We start from the raw sequence: 6,025 nt of genomic DNA, 5'->3' as shown, positions 1-6,025 counted from the left end.
GCAAAATTTGCATTTATCAACATTAAATTTAATCTGCTATTTTGTTGCCCAGTCACCTAGTTTTGAGAGATTTTTTTATAGCTCTTCGCAGTCTGCCTGGGTCTTAACTATCTTTAGTCATTTTGTATCATCTGCAAATTTTGCCCCCTCACTGTTTATCCCTTTTTCCAGATAATTTATGAATATGTTGAATAGGACTGGTCCCAGAACAGACCCCGGGGGACACCACTATTTACCTCTCCATTCTGAAAACTGACAATTTGCTTCCCCCTAAACTATGCAGAGATTAAAGGGCTGCCTTAGCTCAGCGTTACAAGAGACACTTACCCCCAGAAACCAAGCCAATTATGGGGGGAAACATATCATGTAGTACCTGGATCCTGTAATATAGTTGATTCCTCCCCACCCCCAGCCACCTCTGGTATTTTTATAATCCTCTTTTTACAGTGCTTTCTTTTCCACGTGAATGCCTCAATGAATGACAGGGGAAACCGATTATATCCCAACCTGACAATACAAAGTGCTAACAGAGAGACCAGGTGTGTGAGGTAATATCTTTTATTGGACCAACTTCTGTTGGTGAGAGAGACAAGCTTGTTGGAAAGCAGTTTGCCTCTCACCAACAGAAGTTGGTCCAGTAAAAGGTATTACCTTAGCTCTCTAATATCCTGGGACCAACAAGGCTAGAACAATATAAAAAAATACAGGAGCTCAAAATATCTTTTTTCAGTTTAAGAATTTATATTTTACTTTTAATCTGAAATTATCTTCTGTCAATATATTACTGGGGATTGAATCAGTGAGAGTTACAAGACAGGAACACATATGCTTAATGTTTTAAATCACATAGTAGAGAGGGAGACACATACTTTATTATAATTGCTAGAGTTGATCTTCCTTTATCAAGAGTGATTTTATGTTCCCTTTGCGAAAAATGCCAAGGAAAGCTTGAATTCTTTTTCTCCAGTTTCATTCAGACGGCTTCCTGACAAATGGGAAGCTGTCAAAGTAGACTCATCATGGTTTGCTGGAATTCTGTCGGCTGTTAGCTTGCAGCCAGACTGTCAGAGAGGGAGGAACAAGAGGAGAGCCATCTGATGCCTGAGTTGAAGTTGTAGCTAGTAAAAGAAGCACATATGGATGATTATATTGAGGAACTGCTTACATTACCACTTTCCTTGAGCTGGACTCATACTATGATCTATTTTTAATATCTGGTTAAATATTCTTGGGTGGAAAAACATGGTCCACCCCAATTTAGCAAGCTTAATCAATTTCAAAACTTTATTAAGAGAATTTTAGGACAATATACTACCACCTTAAAGCACAAAATATAGGCGCATAAGTAAAACAGGAAAGGATAATGATTGGTTACCAATCCAGGTAGGCAGTTTCTTCATCACCAGGTCATTACTGGGTCAGACTTATGTGTTCTGCATTGCTCCGATTGTTTTCAACAGTTCACATCCTTTTATATCCTTATATAAACTGTACATTCGCATGTGATACCCATATCTAATCGTTCATTTTCCTTGTCTGTATTTGATCTCTCATGCTGTATGCATGCTGCATTTTTATATCAAAACATCTTAATTGGTTCCTTGATATCAATCGTGCACAGATCACACATAGAAATACATGTAATCTCTTCCATTCATCTGTTTCCTGTTTTTCTCAGTTTATCTATTTTAGCCATCTTGCTCTTGTCCATGATTGGTGGGGGGGGGAAGAGGGGAAGAGGGTGGCAGAATACTTTGTTCTCAGGAATCCTGTTCAATATTTAGCAAGCATCTGTGTTTCTTTTTTAGTTAAGACACACTCTGGCAGTTTAGAACACTTGTTCTAATAAACAGAATACAATGCTAAGCATTCAGCAATTAAAATTTCCACTCTTAATAAAGGTTGCACAGCTTTCTATTCTTCAAGTGTGATGGGGTTTGGTTCACTTAACGATAGGCCTTAACTTAGCAATAGGTCCTTCATCCTAATGGTCAAGAGAATCATGCCTAGCCTTAACTCTTACTTCTCATATGTGAGTAACATGACCATCCAACAATACTGTGTCCTATTGTACAATGAATTGTTTAAGTGACATGAGGCACATGGGGTAGGAAAAATATCAAATTCTCCACTGAAGCTAAAGAACTAGTGAAATTTCTTCCTGGCTTTGGAGTAGCATTCATGCATGAAGGTACTTGCACACCAGAGTGATAAAATATTATGCAAACCTAACAGACGGATAGATGCATTTTGAAATGATTGACAGTTTAAAAACTGAGTACACGTGATTTAACATAATTATTGAAGAAGATAGCTGAAGGTAATTACTTTTATACTAGAATCTGTCAAAAGAAAAGTCTCCTATCCGCTTCCCCTTTCCCCTCAGTTCTGATTATTATGTATAAATGTACAAAGCTCAAATTCACTATACTTTCCAGGAGTGCATTCTAGTGTACTCTAATCGGCAAGCCACAATATACTTACACTGTAGCCACGAGCGATCTTTTTATGGGTAGATTATAAACCATTTTAAAAAAAGTTTAATAGTGGAAATACTGGCAACTTAAAGTACAATGACTTCACTAAGAAGATGTAAATAGAAATTAAGTCATTTTAATAGAAAAAACAAGTCAAATTTAAAGAGTATTATAAAATTAGTCAGGCCCCTTGACTGCAATGCAGCAAAACACTTAATCAGGGCTTTAAAACTATTGCAGTTGTCCACATGAGATGATTGCACATCAGTGCATTACTCTCAGTAACAGTAACAGGTATCATGTGATCCGATAAATTCATTACTTATATCACGGGTGTAGCGATAACAGAGGAAAATAACACTGATCAATTTCATTATTGTAGAAATACAAATAAATGTCTTAAGACCAATATTAAACACACAAGAATTGCTGCAAATAAGCTTACAGGGAGATACTGGACTATGGTGCTATTTTGTTTCTCTACACCAGCTGCTTTCCCTTTGTGGCTTCAGGCTTCTGTGAAAACAAAAGGGTTTGTTATTTTAAAGTCCACAGTGATTGGAGTAGGTGCAGAAGACAGTTAATTACAGTAATTTCTGGGGTAGCATTAGTAAATTTCTCAGCATTTGATTAATACAAATAAGGCTGACTTATTTTAGGGACTTTTGTTATTATATAATGGATGTTGCTCTATAATTTAGATTATTACTTTACCTGTGTTCTCATTTTTAACTCTGTTAGGAAAAAAAGATTGAGAAATTTTGTTAAATACCAATCCATAAAGTTGTGTCCTGGACTGTAAAGAATGCATGGATTTTAAGGCTTCTTAATCACTGAGTGGAGAAGCAGAGTGAAAATTCTAGTTTCCTTGTAATACTTCCAACATATTGTTCTTGCGAATGCTACTGAAGCCCCATTAAACCTTGTGCATACATTCAACTATGATTCTCACAGTGGATTACTCAAAAAACCTCAGACTCCAATCTTAAAAAGACTTGTGCACAGCCACTGCTCATAGCGTATAAAGTTAAGTGTCTGTGTCTTTCCAAGATCATAGCCTAAAGTTATACTAGAATCTGCTTTAATCCTCACTGAAAGATTTTTTTTAATTTCTGAAGGAAATGCATCCTTAAAATGTTGTTGCTAAGCAAATCTTTTACTCACCTTGTTGGTGTCATTAAGGATAATCCTAAGTAACTTAAAAGGTAAAAGGCAATAAGGATATACAGTCTCCCTATTTAGGCCTCAGATGAGCAGAAGCTCTTTCATGTTTAAACTCTAATTGACCTAACAGGCCAATAAATAGAAAAGGCCAGGTGCAACGTCCCTTATCAGTTGCCATACAGCTCATACTGGTCTAAAGCAGAAATAATGAGGCCTGTGCACCTTTCGCAGAAGGACAAGATAACTTGCAGAAGGAAAACTTACTAATGAGCTGCCGCGGCCAAGATTACTTAATGCACCTGCGCTTACGTAACTGCTACAGGGGGAGGAAGGAGAAGAGGGAGGGGGAAGACAAAGAAGTGTGTGAGAAAAGAATGCTGCAGCCGGACAGAAGAGGGAGGGGAAACGGGGGCTTGCTTGTCAGCGAGAAAAGTTCTCATGGATATAAAGGAACATACTGCTTGTTTTAGGTGTGCTGGATTTGAGGCATGTCAAGTCTCCCAGCACCACTTTGAGATCTCAAATAAACTTGCTTTGCTTCTCTACCCTGGTGTGTTTATTGGCGTGGTGCACACCGGGCGATGGACCCTCCTGCTGTTGCCCCCCTCGGGCACTTTGTGCCGGCAACAACCTGACCCAACAACCACCATGAAAAAAAGCAGGACATACACTTTTACTAGCAGCTGTGATTGGCAGGACAAAGCAGAAAAGCAAAATGCCCACCTGGCAAGGTTAGCTGCATTTTTACATCAAAACAGCCTAACTGGATAATATATATGGAGATATACCTATCTCATAGAACTGGAAGGGACTTTGAAAGGTCATCAAGTCCAGCCCCCTGCCTTTACTAGCAGACCCAAATACTGATTTTGCCCCAGATCCCTAAGTGGATTGAGCTCACAACGCTGGGTTTAGCAGGCCAATGCTCAAACCATGGAGCTCTCTCTCCCTCTGCAATGTTCCATTTCAGGTCACTGATGATGATCATGCTGGATGAGCTTTTGACCAGATATGATAGGCAAATGGATATTTCAGATTTTAGCTTTTTGAAGCAAATGAGCACCATGCACCTCAACTGCGCAAGTTCTTTTTTAAAAAATCAGTCTTTGAAACTTCTATACTGCATTAACAGCTGTGCAGGGAAAAATACATATACAAGATCCCTGAGCCTTAAAGCCCTGTGCAGATACAAAATTTGTATCTCTTCCCATGCATGGACATTCACAGATTTTCAGGGCTCTACTGATCCTATAATTTACTGCAGGTAGGTGCACTGTGTCCGGGTAACCTGATGTGCAGGATCAGGCCTTCCCACTAGCTAATTACATGGTTGCTTTAAAACATTTTCTCATCCAGGCTGCTCACACAAACCTAGAATTGGAATATTTAAAGCACAATTTTTGGCCACATTTAGGGTGAGAAGATGTCCTGATTTTATAGGGACAGTCCCGATTTGTGGGTCTTTTTCTTATATAGGCTCCAATTACCCCCCACCCCCATCCTGATTTTTCACATTTGCTGTCTGCCCACTGTAGCCACCTTTTTACGTTTGACCTTCCTGCCAACCAAAGCAGCTTCCCAGGCGGGTTTCCAGGAAGCAGTAGGCAGGGTCCCAGGCTGGTTGTTAGGCTCTGGTACAGTGATGTACAATTGGGGGCGGGCACGTGTACTGAGGACGCAGTGGGACGTGTCGAGCTGTGCAGGTTTCCCCTTGAACGAAGCCCATGGGCTCAGCAGCGCCCCGCGCGGGACAAGGTGGGCTTGGCCTGACCCGTGAGAGGAGGGGATTGGCCGGGCTCACCACAGCCCCCAGGCTGCGGGGGTCGGGGGAAGGCCCGGGCCTAGTCGCGAGATGTGAACCAGGCCAGGCCCAGCCCGCTGAGGAGCAGGCGCGGCGGGGCACCGCGTTCCCTCCTCCCGAGCGGAAACAGCGCAGCCGCTAGCCAGGGACAGACGAACTCGGGTCCGTTCCTCCCCAGGTCCGGCAGGGGACGCTTCCGGTCCATGGGGCAGCGGAACTCGGCTAAGACACTTCCGGCCCGGCCGCCCGGGGGAACCGCGATAGCGACGGACACTTCCGGGTGCGAGGCATGCGCGTGTTGGGGGGGCGCTGTGTCCTGTGGAAAGCTGAGCCGGCCAGGTATGGGGTGGGGGGAGCGGCCTGAAATAGGAGGAGCGGGGAGATGGTTGGTAGGAGGAGTGACGGCGATGCGGGACGATTTTGGAAAGAACGAGAGGGGGTGGGGGGAGTGGAGGCGAGGGATGGGTTAGTGAGGGGAGGGATGGAGGATTGGGGGCAGTGAGGGGGTGAGTGGGGATGAACGGAGGATTAGGGGTGGGTGGGTGGGAATGGAGGATTGGAAGCAGTGATGAGTGGGTTGGAA

General features: G+C 42.6%; 1 protein-coding gene and 1 long non-coding RNA gene across 6 annotated transcripts in view; one reads left to right on the top strand and one right to left on the bottom strand.

The window, feature by feature from the left end:
* Positions 1-735: 735 nt before the first annotated feature.
* LOC116824222 (uncharacterized) lies at positions 736-5,579 on the bottom strand. Of its 2 annotated transcripts, XR_004373583.2 has the most exons (3): positions 4,273-5,579; positions 2,923-3,641; positions 736-1,118 (listed from the first exon to the last, which is right to left on the bottom strand). It is a non-coding gene; the product is annotated as an uncharacterized LOC116824222 (long non-coding RNA). The 2 variants fall into 2 exon arrangements; XR_012654831.1 differs by lacking the exon at positions 736-1,118 and having other exon boundaries at positions 2,598-3,641.
* A 113-nt stretch (positions 5,580-5,692) lies between these two features.
* TTF1 (transcription termination factor 1) overlaps positions 5,693-6,025 on the top strand; it is a 24,040-nt gene continuing 23,707 nt past the window's right edge. Inside the window, exon 1 of one of the 4 annotated variants that reach the window (XM_075060589.1) lies at positions 5,693-5,781. The gene's annotated coding sequence lies outside the window, so the exon portion shown is untranslated. The remainder of the gene's footprint in view (positions 5,782-6,025) is intronic. The other 3 variants (XM_032779312.2, XM_075060588.1, XM_032779322.2) reach the window with 3 other exon arrangements.

The sequence above is a fragment of the Chelonoidis abingdonii genome, chromosome 24, assembly GCF_003597395.2.
Source record: "Chelonoidis abingdonii isolate Lonesome George chromosome 24, CheloAbing_2.0, whole genome shotgun sequence".
Classification (NCBI taxonomy): domain Eukaryota; kingdom Metazoa; phylum Chordata; order Testudines; family Testudinidae; genus Chelonoidis; species Chelonoidis abingdonii.
Note: the sequence above shows the minus strand (reverse complement) of the source record. Positions and strands in the feature narration are given on the sequence as shown.